General features: G+C 44.0%; 1 protein-coding gene across 1 annotated transcript in view; it reads right to left on the bottom strand.

The window, feature by feature from the left end:
- Positions 1-3,454: 3,454 nt before the first annotated feature.
- LOC132383854 (late histone H2A.2.2-like) overlaps positions 3,455-8,833 on the bottom strand; it is a 52,372-nt gene continuing 46,993 nt past the window's right edge. Inside the window, exon 4 of the mRNA XM_059955052.1 lies at positions 3,455-4,177. The gene's annotated coding sequence lies outside the window, so the exon portion shown is untranslated. The remainder of the gene's footprint in view (positions 4,178-8,833) is intronic.

Here is an 8,833-nt window from a genome sequence, read left to right as displayed (position 1 = left end):
GGCCAGTTCTCATGCCCCTGCCAAATTAGTTTATACCTCCCCCCCCCCCCAACAGCTCTAACAAACCAGCAGTACGCCCACAAGAAAATAAATCCCGGGGTTGCGTATTTAATGCAGAAATGTATTTTGATAATACCTTTATTTTCAGCTTTGAACTTTGTAGTAGGGAGCCGGGTGTTGTACTGGTCTGTGTCCTCACTGGCCGGTGCTGTGCTCTGGCAGCTCAGTGTGCTTGGAATATGGTATCAGTGTGTTTACAGAGGTGTGTCCTGATTACACAATTGATCTTGTCCAACCAGGAGCTTAGAAGATTCACTGGAGACTAGAATAATTTTCAGACTATTACTGGTCACAGGATCATTCTGGGTTGATCTAGTCTATTTGACCCATTAATCCTGACTAATTTCTCTTTGAACACTGGTTGTTCCTGCCACATACTGTTTTAGGAAACCTTGCTGAAAACTTTTAACAAATAATGCCCCAACCAAGACTCAAGTGGGAAGGGAGACCCAGTCAGTTTCCAGAGATTATTCACTACAGGTACTCGGTTGTTTTTACATCAGTCCATTACCTGCTGACATATCTATTCCTCTCTCTCTTACTGGCTGTTGGGAGCCCTACAGTTTCATCCCATCACAGTGATTTCATCTTTCTCATTCCTGAGTTCCACCCACATTGTCTCACTGGATGAGCCTCTGGGATGACCTTGAATTTGTGATATTCTGCCTGATCCGCAGTACAGCTCCCTAAACCTCATTCACCTCCCTCTGGACTGTCTGAATCTGAATCCTGGAATGTTTAGCTACCAGTCCTGCCCTTCTCTGTAATGGCTGAATCACTGTGCCATGTACTAATCCAGGCTCGAAGTACATCTGCATTAACTGTTCCATACTCGGTACTGATACAAGCACACTTCAGGCCCTCAATGCCACTGTGTTCATTAACTTGGCCTAACTATGCAAAGATGTACTGGGCCAATGGCATCGACACGGATGATGTCATCTGAGAATAAATTGATTAGAATGGCTGACTCTGTTATTGGAGTCAAACTGGACACACTGGAGACCGTGGTAGAGCAAACGATCCAATGGATATCCTGGCAATTCTGGACAATGTTTCTCACCCTCTGCATGCCTCCTTGGCTGAACAGAGGAGCATCTTCAGTAACAGACTGACATCACTGTGCTGCTCCAAGGAGCGCTGTATGAAGTCATTCTGACCCCCGGCTCTGTAATGAGTCAACCCGTAGCTGGGGAAGTGATGACACCCCTCATGTTAGACTGTTTGTGGTAACTTTTTATTCTTTCTCTTACTTCTAATATTTGTTTATCTGTGCTACAGAGACACTGTAATTTGTCTATTTGGACTTACTTTCTGTGTTAATCCACATCCGTCAACGCCACCAGTGACCTTTCACTCTTCCCATCTCCTCTCCTGGAAAAAAAAACTCAAATGATCCATTTAACTAAAACCCTCCATCTTGCACCAGCTTGTTAGCCACACATATAACTGTACCACCTTTTTATTTCTTCCCTCGGTAGCAGGTGACACTGGGATTACCCCCATCACCCCCCCCCCCCCAAGAGACTCTACTTATCTTTTTCCCTAACTCCCTGAGTCTCTTTGCAGGACTTTGTCTCTTTTGTTAGAACCAATATGGACACGTCCTCTGGCTGCTCACCCTGCCCTTTCAGAATGGCCTGTACTTGTTCAGTTACATCCTTGGCTCTGGTACCAGGCAGGTAATGCAGCATCCTGCAATCTCTCTGCTTGCCACGGATACACCTGTCTGTGACCCCAGCTAATGAATCCCCAGTCACTCAGGCTCAATGAGAACACAGAACAGTATAGCACAGGAACAGGCCCTTCTTCTGTCTGTGTTGAAGAGGATGCAAAATGAAACTAAATCTCCAGCCTATGTATAATTCATGTGCTTCAATCCTCTGAATATTCATGGCTTATCTAAAACCCTGTTAAGTGTCATTATCGTATCTGCTTCCACCACTGCCCATGGCAGCCGAAACCCGGCCCTCACCACTCTTTGTATGGAAACAGAAATCTTACCTGCCCTGAAATCCACCTTTAAATTCTCACCCTGGCATTTTAAAGCTGTGCCTTCTCATATTTGATACTTCTACACTGGGGAGGTGATTCTGACTGTCTACCTTGTCTACACCTCTCATAGTTTTATAAACTTCTGTCATTTCTCCCCTCAGCCTCCTTCACTCCAGGGAAAACAGTCCCATTCAGTCTCATCTTTCCTTGTAACTCAAGCCCCTAGTCCGAGTAACATTCCTGTGAATCATTTCTGCACCTTAATCACATCCTTCCTCTCCTGGTGACCAGAACTGCACAGGCTACTCCTGGTGTGGTTTAATTATGATTTCTACAACTGTAATGTGATGTCCGAACTCCTCTGAAAGCCTTTGCCATGAATTTATGCATGTTGTGCACCTTCTTCACCACCTTGTCTACCTGTGTTGGCACTTGCACGGAACTATTTACCTGTGCCTCAGGTTTATCATTTCATTAACACTCCTCAGGACCCTGCCATTCACTGGGTATGTCCTGACAAGCTTTAACTTCCCAAGATCCATCATTGTTCGTTTGTTTGACACTAACAACACTTCTCTGTTTCTCTGCACTCATGTCCAAGCAATAAATGTCCATGAGCCATTCACCTCTGAAACTTCGTCATGTGTGGTATTATGAACCCCTCACTGCACCCGTCTCTATTTTGTTGTGCAGGCAACACCTCGACCCCACTCTATTTCTCTTATTTACAATTTATCTCCACATAAATAGTAGTGAATTTTGATTCCTCCTACCACATGCCATCACACTTAACACATTAAACTCCATTTACCGTGTATTCTAATCACAAGCTTCCCCATATCCTGTTGGAGAGAACAACTGGCCAATCAGAAATGTTTTGAACGATATGGGTCAAATGCAGGGAAATGGGACAAGGAGGAGGATAACCTTGTTCATAATGTGGTGGCGAGGGTGATACTGACCACAAGCTCAGATGGGAACTTTGGTCAGCGTGGACCATTTGAGCTGAAGGGTTCGTTTCTGTGCTGTGTGAATCTGACTGTAAACCCTCTTGCCTTAGTTCAATGACATTAAACTTTTCTAAATGATTTGTTATGTCTTCACAGATTATAGACACCAATAGCTGAAGTGAAGTTAACTGGACTACAGTCACCTTTCTTCCACCCTTCTTCAACAATGGTTTTCAACTCCACTGGGACCTTTCTGTAACAGTGAGTTTTGACAGACCTCAGTGTCTCTACTTTCTCTCCAGACTTCCTGTGAAACCCTCCAGTTCAGGTTGTTGGGACCTGGTAATGTTTGCTTTTCATCCCATTAGTTCCTCCCTCCTGATAGTGTTATGTATCCCGTAACTAGAGAACTTACCAGCAAAGATAGAGAGATCCGTTGAAGTCTGATGTCACTATTTTCAAATGTTTTTATTTATAAAGGGGCACAAAAGTAAGGTTAATGCAAACATTCAGATAACGCACATCACCAATACTCAATCTAAAGCGCGGGTATAGTCATAATCATCATTAAGAAGTAATCTCGGCTGTTGTCTAGGGGATAATATTTTTGTCCATTGGAAATATAAAAAGTCATTCAGAAGTCTGCAGACTTTAGCCTTTCGAGGAATCGTTGGGTTTCACGTGTTTTAGAGGGTTCGGTGAAAACGAAAAGAAAACTTGCCCGTGTCTTTATGAAGCCACTCCGTTAAAACCAGGGGAGCGTTGGTTTCCCCGTTGTTAGTTTGAAGTCCTTCTCGGTATTATCAGCCACCCGCTCCCCAGGCAAAGGTGTTAGGAGTTGAGTGGCTTCCAGCTCTCAAGGGAGCTTTGAGCAAGCAAGTTCTTCTGGTGCATCGCTAGGGTACTGCATCCTGCAGTCCGCTTCTATCTTTACTTGCAGAGTTGTAGCTGTCCATCAAAGTAGGGGGATGCAATCTCCACCCCCACATGTCCCGAGGGTGTTCATGTCCATGGCATCTGTCACGTAGTAAGGACACACAGGTGCCTCTAAGAACAATGGTCAGAAGCATTGCATTGTCTCTCACTTCCGAGACCCGAATTAATAGCGATCTTGCGATTCTCCGGAAGGAGGGGGCGGCTCCTGCTCCTTCGGCCCCTCAGAGCTGTGGTACCTTCATAACAATAGTGATTGTTACACATTATTGCACAATTTTGAAATATCATCGTTAGATATCTGTGGGATGTTTGCTGTGTCCCCATTGGGAACACTACTGCAGATTATTGAGTTAACTTATCTGCTTTTTCCTTATTAGTTTTAGCTTTTGTCTCATCACTGGTTCCTGGAAAAATCCCGATCCTCTTTTCTAACGCCAACCCTTGCCTCTTTATATGTTCTTTAATTTAATGTATCATTTGAACTCCATTCAGCACAGAAGATTCTTTGCTGTCTCTGATCCCTCTGTCTAATTGGTATCAATGTCTGCTGAGTGTTATGAACAGTCTCCTTAAACATTGCCACTGTTCATCACTGACCTGTCCCTGCACCTATTTACCCTATCTGCCCCAGACAACCCACTTTTACATCACTGTAATTGCCTTTATTTAGGTTGAGGACATTGGTTCTGGACCCTGGTGTTCACCCTCAATCAGGCTCTGGAGTTCTCCCACATTGTGATCACTTCTTCACAGATCCTTCACCACAAGATCTATCTGTATTCCCACCTCATTACACAGATTACATCTGAAATGTCCTGTTCCTGGGTATGATCCTGCTGAAAGAAACTGTCTCTGGCAACTCCACAAATTCCTCTTCAACTGTACCAGTTTGATCAATACACAGACTGAAGCAAACTGACAACAAAATGCTGGAGGAACTCAGCAAACGGTCGACATTTCAGGCTGAGAACCTTCACTGGGATTAGAAAGAAAGGGACAAAATTCAGAATAAGGTGTTGGGGGGAGGGGAGGAGGATATGTGAGTGTGGGGGTGTGGTTTGTGGAGGGATAATGATGTGAGGAGCTGGGTAACAGGTAGAAAAGGAAAAGAGAAGAAGAGAAAGGAATCCATTAGTACAGAACGTTAGACCATGGGATGACACAAAGGAGGTGGAGAACCAGAGAGAGTTGATGGGCAGCTCATGAAGATGTGTGAAGAGAATTCAAGGGGTTAAATGGCACCAGAATGGGGGAAAAGTCAGAAAAAAAGGAGCAGTTTGGAAGGGGGGGGGGAATAGAGGGTAGTGATTTCCAGAATTTGGAAAAATCAATGTTCATGCTGTCAAGATTGGAGGCTACACAGTCAGAATATGAGATGTTGCTCATCTAACCTGTATTTGGCCTCATCGTAGTAGTAGAGGAGGCCATGGACAGACTTTGTAGTGATGGCCCTCTGCTGGGTCAGGGTCGACCATGGATATTGTACCCTCGCTGTGAAATTCAATTTGCAAGCCAGGGTAGTACAATACGTAAAGCAAGCTGTTACCCATGCAGGGGCTTCGGCTCTCAACACTTCTGATGAATCCAGAGCAACGGCAGAGACCGATGGGGTCAGGCACCAATGGTATCACAGGATTGCCAGTCTCCATTGAACATCGGACCGACAGGGAATCCAGCTCTGGATTGTTCCTCGGGGTTTACTCCCGAAGCCTTTCCCATGAATGGGTCTAGCCACAAGCCAGTAGAGGTTTCAGATCAGAATTTTCCTTCCACTAGACGAGCTACCAACCGTGGGTGAAAGCCCCATCTGCCCATAGCAGTTAGTTATATGATGCCAGTAAACCCAGTTAGACCCTCCCCATCACAAGAAAGAGTTTGTCGGGCTTTGTAGCTAAGCAATATGTAAAAGCCAGGAGTTGGACTTGCTTGACAGAGGCAATTTGAAGCAGCAATTAATAGGAAGTGACAGATTGTCCCTGTTACTACCCCACCATGGGTTAAGACAGCTGTAAGGCTGTGTCAGTCTATGAATGGGAAATGGAACTAGAATGGGTTGCCACTGGCAGATCGTGGTTGTTGCAGCGCACAGAGCAAACGTACTCAATGTAGTGGTGCTCCAATCTGCTTCCGATTAAATCTCTCATGACAATCTCATTTCCATTCTCATCTCTCTTTGATATTTCCCCTTTTGTGCTTTATCCCATCGGGAGGAACACCTGAGGATCTTGAGACCACTCCTAACAGATCTCCATAAATTGTTTTAAATTAATTATAGATATAAAACACAAAAAAATTGACTGTATAAATATTCACCCCCAAATCATCACAGGTACAGTCAAGTAGTTTTAGGAATTACATTATCTGTTAAGTGGAGGTCACTGTGTGAGTCAAGGTGTTTCAATTGATTGTAGTAAAAATACACGACTGTTGGTAGTTAGTATCCTGGGAGAAACTACACCATAAAAACAAATTAACACTCTGAGTAGTTCTGCAAAAAGGTAATTGAAAAACACAATTCAGGAGACGGTTACAAGAAAATTTTCAAGTCACTGAATATCCCTTGGAGTACAGTTAAGTCACTCATCCTGAAATGGAAAGAATATGGCAGAGCGGTAAACCTGCCAGGATGAGGCCATCCTCAAAAACTGAGTGACTGTGCAAGAAGGGGACGAGTGAGGGAGGCCACCAAGAGACCTATGCTAACTCTAGAGAAATCACAATCTTCAGTGGCTGAGATGGGAGAGGCTGTGTATACAACAACTGTTGCCCAGATACTTCACCTGTCAGCTTTTTGGGACAGTAGCAAAGAGAAAGCCATTGTTGAAAACAGCTTTCATGAAATCTCACCTGGAGGTTCTATCGACAGATGAAACAAAATTGAGCTTTTTGGCCGTCAGATTAAACACTAAGCTTGGCGCAAGACGAACACCACACAGCATCAAAAACACTCCATCCCAGCCTGGTGGAGGCTGCATCATGCTGTGGGCGTTTTCACTGCAGCAGGCCCTGAAAGGCTCAGAAAAGTAGAGGGTAAATTGAATGCAGCCAAATTCAGTGAATTCTTGGAGGAAAACCTAATTCAGTCTGCAAGTGAACTGTGACTTAGGAGAAGATTCATTTTCTAGCAGGAGAATGACCGCAAGTATAAAACCAAAACTACACAGGAATGACTTAAAACCAAAGCTAATGTCCTGGAGTGGCCAAGTCAGAGTCCAGACCTCAATCCAATTGAGAATTTGTGGCTGGACTTGAAAAGATCTGTTCACTCATGAACCACATGCTATCTGACAGAGCTTCAGCAGTTTTGGAAAGAAGAATGGGGAAAATTTTCCGTGTCCAGATGTGCAAAGCGGATAGGGACCTATCCACACAGAGCCAATGGTAATTACTGACAAAGGTGCATCAACTAATTACTGACTTGAAGGAGGTGAATACCAATGCAATTAAATTATTTTTTGTTTTATATTTGCAGTTAATTGGATCACTTTGTAAAGTTCTGTTTTTCTCTTTGACTCCAGAGAGTCCATTTTGCTGATCAGTGTGGGAAAATAAAGCCAAATTAAATCCACTGTGAATCAACGTTGGAGAACAATAAACATGAAAACCTCTAAAGGGAACTGAATACTTTTGATGGCACTGTATCCACCCCTTCACCAGCACGTTATGAACAAATCCATCCTGCTCCTTTCTATTTTGCCGATTCCGTGTGGAACATTAAACATGTAGGAATGTCAGATTCCCAGTCCAAGACTCTGTAACCATGTCCCTGCAATAGCTGGAATATCCAACATATTCGTCAGTACACAATATGGAACAGATGGCAACCTGCCTTCAGTCCACAATATCTGCACAAATCATAACAGTGTTCAGACTTTATGAAGTACTGGTGAGGTCTCAATGGAGTATTATGAGCATTTGTGGGCCCTTTATCTTAGGAAGGATGAGCTGAAACTGGATGTGTTTCAAAGGAGATTCTCAAAATTGCCTCCAGGATGAAACAGCTCGGCATATGAAGAGCGTTTGATTGCTCTGGGCCTGTACTCACTGGAATTTAGGTCAATGAGGGCTGACCTAATTGAAACTTATCGAATGGTGAAAGGCCTTGATAAAGTGGATGTGCAGACAATGGGAGTGTCTAAGAACAGAGGACACAGCCTCAGAATAGAGCATCATCCTTGTAAAATGTGCAGGTGAGGAATTTCTTTAGCCAGAGAGTGGTGAATCTGTGGAATTTGTTGCCTCGGGCAGCTGTGGAGCCAAGACTTTATGTATATTTCAGGCAGAGGTTGGTAGATTCTTGATTGGTCAGATCATGAAGGGTTACAGGGAGAAGGCAGGAGATTCGGGAGTTGAGAGAAAATGGATTAGCCATGATGAAATGAAAGAGAAGATTTGATGGGCCTAATTCTGATCCTATATCTTAGAGTCTATACCACCACCTCCAAAACCTCGATCAATTTTGTCAAGTGTGATCTGCCCACACAAAACCATGCTGATTGTCCCTAAGCAGGCCATGCCTTTCCAAATGTGCATAAATCCTGTACCTCAATATCCTCCCCAGTAGGTTCTCTGCCACTGAAATGAGGCTGCCTTGCCGATAGATTCCTGGATTTCTGTTATTTCCCTTCTTGAACAAAACTGCAACATTTACGACACTCGAGTCCTGTGGGAACTCACATGTTGTGATCAAGGACACACAGGTCCTTGTCAAATCGCCAGCAATCTGCGCATTTGCTTCTTTCACTATTGCAGGATATATGCCTTCAGGTCCTGGAGTCTTATCCATTTTATTGCTTTTCAGACGTCCCAGCACAACCTCCTCCTTAATCTCAATACGTCTCTGCATATTAGCATGCTCCACTCTGTTTTCATTGACATTCAGTTCCTTTTCC

Source organism: Hypanus sabinus, chromosome 31 (genome assembly GCF_030144855.1).
Source record: "Hypanus sabinus isolate sHypSab1 chromosome 31, sHypSab1.hap1, whole genome shotgun sequence".
Lineage (NCBI taxonomy): Eukaryota > Metazoa > Chordata > Chondrichthyes > Myliobatiformes > Dasyatidae > Hypanus > Hypanus sabinus.
This window is presented reverse-complemented; position numbering and strand designations above follow the sequence as displayed.